Consider the following 7,618-nt stretch of genomic DNA (forward strand, 5'->3'; position numbering starts at 1 on the left):
GCAAATTGTTAGAGGCCCCAGAGGGGGTAGTTCGCAGATTAGAGGTCAGTATGTTCCACAAGGGAATGTGCCCTTGGGTCCTGTGAATATTAACCAGTGTGCCTATTGTCGCCAGGAGGGTCATTGGCGTGCACAATGCCCCGTCCTTCGACAGAGGTCGAATAACACATTTGGAAATATGGGTAGAGGATCCAGAGGCCGCCCGGGTGTAGGGGGCCCTGGTAGAGACCAGTTTTCGCAGGATCCCCAACAACCTTTTTCACAGGATAATCAGACTTTGAGTGTGGATACTGGAAACATATTTGATCATCCTTCTGCTGCATATCTATCTGAAGAGCTTCCTTTTGATGATATTTTGTTTCGTTAGGATTGCCCGAAGCAGGGTTTGGAACCTACACCTATTCCCGTTAATCAGAAAGGTCCCTACGTTGAAATGGTAGTGGGAAATAGGAAACATCAATTTTTGATAGGCACTGGAGCACAGAAGTGCTCCATTGATCATTCTCGGGTTCCAAACATTCCACTGTCAGGGCAAACCAATGTTTCTGTAGGGTTTTCTGGCACACCAGTTGTTTGTCCGGTTTCTTCACCGGTACCTATTTCTTTGGGTCCCTTTACGGACCACTGTCCATTTCTCTTGACTTTGAATTGTGGAGAGAATTTGCTGGGGTTGAATTTGTTGAAGGAATTAAATGCGGTAATTCATTGTTCTTCTGATGGAGTGCGTTTGACGATTTCACCACAGCAATGTTCTGTTTCGCAATTCTTGACTAGACCTTTGCCGCCAGAATTCAGTAATGTACCAGTGTGTTTGTGGGCAGTTGATGACAATGATGTCGGTATTTTGCAGATTGAGCCTGTTAAAATAGTTTTGAAACATGGAATTAAGCTGCCCCGTATTCCACAGTATAAGATCTCAGTTGAAGGCGAGCGAGCTTTGAAGAGCATTGTTTCCGATTTTGTGCATTATGGGGTGATTGAGGAGATTGCAGGAAGTTTGTGCAATAGTCCGATTTTACCTGTGTACAAAAAAGGTGATAATGCAATTCCATTTCGTTTTAGAATTGATTTACGTGCCATTAATAAAGTCGTCGCTCCGCAATTTCCAATTGTGCCTGATGTGACGACAATATTAACCATGATTCCAGCTACGGCTACTCACTTCAGTGTTGTGGACCTAAAGAATGCTTTCTTCAGTATTCCTATACATGAGGATAGTAGATACTTGTTCGCGTTCACCTTAGAGGGACGCTCATTCACATTTACTTGTGCACCTCAAGGTTATACTGAGAGTCCTAGTATTTACAGTAGGGCTTTGAAAGAGCAGCTTGATACCCTTGGATTGCCCCCTACTTGTACGTTACTTCAATATGTTGATGATTTGCTTTTAGCCGCTGACTGAGAGCTCTTGTAAAGAGGGCACTGTGTTGTTGCTCATCCATCTAGCTGAGCATGGTCACAAAGCTTTGCTTAAAAAGTTTCAATATTGTTGCCAGGAGGTCGCCTATTTAGGCTATCTCCTGTCAAAGGAGGGAAGAAGATTGACACCTGAAAGAATAAAACACATTTCTGGCATGTCTGTCCCAAATACACAAAAGGAAGTTAGAGCCTTGATAGGTATGGCTTCTTACTGTAGGTTATGGATCCCAAACTTCTCACTAGTGATAAAACCGATGTTGGCCTTGACGAAGAAGGGTATTTCTTCACCATTGCCATGGAATACGGAGCATCAACATTCATTCGAGTTGCTCAAGACTGCATTATGTTCGGCGCCAGTTTTGGGCACACCGAACTATGAGAAGGACTTTGTGTTGTTTGTGCATGAATGTGATGGATGTGCTTTGGCTGTATTAACACAGGAACATGGAGGGAAGAATAGGCCATGCGGTTACTACTCTTCCGCCCTTGATCCTGTTGCATGCGCTTTGCCAAGATGTTTGCGCGCTGTCGCTGCTGCGTATGTAAAACAGAGAGAGGGAATGGTCCTAGGCCATGATTTAACCCTGATGGTGCCTCACTCTGTAGATATTCTATTGAACAAAACCCAAACGCAACACCTCACTTCCGCACGACTGACAAGATATGAATTAATCTTGTTTGCTCCCCACATTCAAATTAGGAGGTGCTGCATTCTTAATCCGGCTGAACTCCTACCTTTCCCGCAAAATATTGTTTGCGGTGACGAAGAGTCACATGACTGCCTGTATACTACTGAACAAGATACAAAAGGCAGAGTTGATTTGAGGGACACTCCTTTGGATAACCCACAAGGGGAGCTGTTTTGTGATGGCTCCTGCTTCAAACTACTGGATGGTACATCCACAGCTGCTTATGCAGTCACTACATTGAGTACGGTTGTGGAGACCAAGAGAGTTACGCATAACTCTGCGCAGGCCGCAGAGATTATAGCATTGACTCGAGCTTGTGAGCTTTCCGAAGGGCTAACAGTAAACATATATACTGATAGCCAGTATGCCTTTGGGGTGGCTCACAACTTTGGGAGACTTTGGTCAGAGAGAGGGTTTTTAACTTCGCATGGCACCAAGATCCAACATGGCTCCCTGATAGTACAATTGCTTTCAGCGCTTGCGCTCCCTAGTCAGTTAGCAATCATTAAGTGCGCAGCACATGGCAAGATTATAGATGATGTAGGGAAAGGGAATGCTTTCGCTGATCAAATAGCTAGACAAACAGCCTCTGATCTCTTCACGGAGATGTATGTTTCAAGGGAGACTGTAGATGCCGATGCAATGGATGAGGGTGTTGGGTCTGTACGGGATATCCAAGCCGATGCCACATTAGAAGAATCCAAGAGGTGGGCTGAGGGCTTGGGGAAACTCGATGATGATGGGTGTTGGGTGGACATGGTTGAAGGGAAATGGTTGCTTCCTAATGCCTATATAGTAATGATGGTTACCATGGCACATGGTCCCACACATGTGTGCGCTCAACAGATCACGAGAATGTTAGAGAAAGTCTGGGTAAATGATAAGATTTCAAAAATTGCCCAGCATTATGTCCAGAATTGCATGATTTGCCTACAACACAATGTGGGAAAGGGGACAGCAACTCCAAGAGGTAGCTTTGGGCCTCCTTCTGTCCCATTTGAAGTGATTCACTTTGACTTTATTGAAATGGAGCGATGTAACAATCTAAAATATGTCATTGTGGTAATTTGCACCTTTAGTAAGTGGGTCGAGGCTTTCCCTGTTAAAGACGCTACAGCCATGACCACTGCAAAGACCATGTTAAAGGAATTCTTCCCACGGTTCGGTTTGCCGAGAGTTATCTGGTCGGATAATGGTCCGCATTTTATCGCTGCTGTAATTCTACAGATATGTACGGCATTGCAAATTGACAAACGATTCCATTCGGCCAGACATGCTCAGAGCGCCGGATTAGTGGAAAGACACAATGGTATCATAAAAAACAAGCTCGCTAAGACGTGTGCCGGCACCAAACTAAAATGGCCGGACGCCTTACCGATCGTGTTACTAGCCATGCGTACAACCCCTCATACTAAGACTGGGCTCTCTCCATTTGAGGTGGTAATGGGGAGACCTGCCAATATCTGGGGTCTTCCGAAGCCTAGGGCATTGAGGAATGTAGAAAATGTATTGCTTTCAGACTATTGTAGCCAGTTGACTAAAAACCTGTATTTCATTTATCACCAGGTACGAGACGCTTCACCCGCGCGATATGAGGGCCCAGGCCACAGTATACAACCTGGAAGTTGGGTTTTGGTCATATCCTTTGACCAATCTTCCTGCCTTGCACCTCGGTGGCGGGGCCCGTTCCAGGTCCTGCTGGTCACCCAAACAGCGGTGCGTGTCGCAGGCCGGAAGCATTGGATCCACGCGACGCATGTCAAGAAACTTCCTCACCCAGTGCCACATGTTACAGAAGAAACATAACCCCTCGCTAACGCTGCAACCAATGATCCCAAAGCAGTGAGTAGCACTGAGAGTGCGTCAGAGAATCTTTCTGAGCCCGTGAGGCTTGGGGAAGCTGCCATTTTGTCTCCGCACTCTCCGAGAATTTTGCTCCCGGAAATTGCTGTTCCAACTTCACTTGCCTCTGATACGTTGCTTCCAACGGGAAGTGACGACATCTTGTTCTCGGATCAAACAATACCAGGCACAACAAGATCCAACTTCCGGCCACGAAGATAGACATACGGCATGGTTTTGCTGTGCATCTGATAGACATACGGCACGGTTCGGCTGTGCATTCAAGGAAGGAAAGGATCTTCAAGGGCTTGCTTTTGCCCAAAAAGTTGAGGAAGGGGATTCTGTTGGCTAGGGGTTGTGGAAGGACTAAGAAGCCGCACGACCGTTGTGTCGCCAGCAACGAACATTGGGGTCGTCAATTGAAAATCTACAATGCCTGCTACCGCCACCTCTGCTGCTCGTATTGGACTTATAAATAAGGGGGTGACCAACTCGGACAATGAACAATGTGCCTGGGCCCCGAAAACGTATTGCTGTGTTTTTATGATAATATTTGGTTTTATAATAGTCACTGTCTTAGGCCTTTGGTATTTCGAAGAAACTCATCCTTTAGAGTATTTGCTGCCGACTGAAATTGTACCCACTGTTCCTACAGCTTTTGTACATTTGCCTACTCTGTCACCTAGGGACTCACAGCATAGATGAAAGTATCACAATAATACCTTGTTGCTTATAATGAATGCAACACATGCCATTTTTAATAAAACTAATTGTTGGATCTGCTCGCATTTACCGCAACATGGGGATAAGGGGCTAGGTTGGTATAGTCACCCTTTACCTTTGACAACTGCTTGTTATGCTTCACTTAGAGCACTGTTCTTTGGCCGATGGAACGATAGCATCTCAGGGAACTTTGATGGCACTAATTTGAATAGTTTTGAGAAACGTGTTCTGACTCCCCTTGGATGCTCGCTTTTCGCAAATAGGAGTAAGCTCAATATTGCTCTATTAGGCCTTCTGATAGACTGTCTCGTCCTTTCCAATCTTTGATTTCCTTTAAAATGGCTCTGATAGGCAATAAGGATGCCGTGCCTCCTTCTTATACTGTTAACCATAGCCCCGATTCAGTTTCTTTCTGCATACAGAGGAATGGCACCCGGTCAATGGGAGATTTTAAAGGTTGTGCCAACGTTGCAAATTTGACTGGGGAAGACAGACCTTTGTATGTAGGCGAACCTATCTATTTTGTTTGCAGTAATGTAGCATTTCCATGGTTGCCCAGGGATTGGCAGGGAACTTGTTATCTAGGAATCTTGTTACCTGGGGTGTTTATAGCAAGTACTGTAGAGGTTTCGAAGGCTCGTCCACGGCGGGACGAGAATGGCGACACTCCAGCACAGGTTTTAGGAGATGTAGCGAAATCATTCCTTCGATTCTTTGGGCAGATAGCGAATTCCGAGGATATCAAGAAACTAGCGAGAGTACTGGAGAGAACCATCAACCGGACCACAGATATACTCTATAATATGACTTTAGGGCAGAAAGCGATCAGATTGGTAGCGCTTCAGAACCGGATGGCATTAGATGTCATTCTGGCTGAACGTGGTGGAGTATGTAAACTAGTGGGGTCCGCTTGCTGTGTTTTTGTACCGGATTCCTCCCCAACTATTTTTAAGGCAATACAGAATCTGCACATTCTTAGTTCAGAAGTGCATGTTCCCGAGGGAAATTGGGATCTTAGCGCTTGGTTCTGGGACTTCTTGCGGTCTTGGGGTTGGAAAGTGCTTTCAGTCTTGCTGATTATTTTGGGAATTCTGCTATTTCTTTGTTGTTGTATCCAATGTCTACCAAGTATATGTTCAATGCTAGGGGGATGTTGCGCTCAGGCGATAGGTACAATAGGACATAAAGTGTATGCCCCGGATAAAACCTCAAGGAGTATGTACTGAAAGAGATCTTAGTAAAAGATCTAATGGCGATAGATATTTCTGACAGCTATTCAGGGTGTATGGACGATGACACATGGAGTTATTTGCAGGGAGATCAGAAGTAGTTTAGCACTTGGCATAGGCCAAAAGGAGGGTTTGTCAAACTAGAAATTATATTGTGCCTCCTATTGCTATGAATATATGTATATTGGCCTACGCCAAGCTGCTAACAAGCTGCTTATAAACTACATGTGAATAAACTCGCATTGCAAGGTCCTGACCTTAGAAACCATGTAAACTGTCATTTCGGGTCAAGCCGCCATTTTAGGTTTTCTTGCTCTATAAAGTCACCATGTGAGCTAAAATGGTAGCCTATGTTATTCAGAACAGAACTTGATTGTCATGACCTCTGTACAGCTAATGTATAACTTGCCTGCAGGCCACTTGTTAGGGTCATGAGCTGAGACCTTGTCCTTCTGCTGACCTGTGTGCAATGGATTACCTGTATCACCGAAACTGATCTATATTTGAATGAGAACACATGCTTAACTACATTGTATAAATTAAGTCTCGCATTGTAATGTTAGGCCTAGAGCATACATTATTACCATTTCTTCTTGTTAATGTATAAACCTAAGATTAACTAGATTTGACCTGGCAAGGGACCCTAGAGCAGTAACTTATTTATGGAATGGTTAACCTGCAGAAAGGCTGGACAACAGGCTGGAGAAATGTATGATAATGTGAGTTCGCTGTGTTGTACTGAGAGTCGATAGCTATCTGAATTTTGTTCTGTTCTTTTGTAACTGGATTCAGTATAAAATAAAGTGCTTTGTATGTTCCTTTGTAACATGTGTTTGGTGTGTTTCCTTTTTGGTTACCCTGCCTCATATTATTTCCTTGTTTTCACACTTGCTCTAAAAGATTAAAATGATATTTATAATAAATGTAGAAAGAAGAATAACAGATCAGGTAACTATTGACAGTCTGAATTGACTTGTCACCATGGAAGACACACCGCATTTACACCTATGCAGAACATTGCCGGGATATACAGCCAAAATTAGTAAATATTCTCAATGCTTCAAGGGCACGACTAATAACACACGTATTTGGCCTCAAAACCATTGGAGAGAAAAATGCTTGGAAATACTGGCTAAACTGGGCTTGTCAGTCGACATGCTATGCAGAAACCCCTCACTGGTAAAGAGAGCACTGTGGGCGGCCGACTGGTACGAAACCGAAGCAAAGAGATCAAAGTCTCAGATCCATACTCTTTCAAGTACACTTAGTGGGCAACTAAATACTACCCCCAAACTATTTGAAAATATTCCTGAATGCCAAGTAGAGAGCTGTTCCTGAGATTCTGGTTGAATATTCTCCACACTAAAGTTAGATATGGGATGGCTGTAGATGAAAGATGCTGTCTATGCAAGGAACACCCGGAATCACTAAAACATCTGATCCTCTTCTGTCTGGAATTAAGAACTCAGAGAACACTTTACCTATACGATTGCATGAAGAACACCTCTGGGAGAGATGCTGATGACTGGTGGGAGACCCTCTATGGAGGGCCCAACGTATGCCTAAAGAGATCGCGAATATCATTCTTGGATCTGATATTTCTGAGAAAATTCTGTGAAACTGTTTAACCATCAAAAGAATGGGGCTTGTCTCGTAAGCCTATTTTGAATCAAAATACCATACTACTCTAGTAATTTAATCGCAACTAGATATGAA

This window comes from Ambystoma mexicanum, chromosome 10, assembly GCF_040938575.1.
Source record: "Ambystoma mexicanum isolate Mex_15411 chromosome 10, UKY_AmexF1_1, whole genome shotgun sequence".
Taxonomy (NCBI): domain Eukaryota; kingdom Metazoa; phylum Chordata; class Amphibia; order Caudata; family Ambystomatidae; genus Ambystoma; species Ambystoma mexicanum.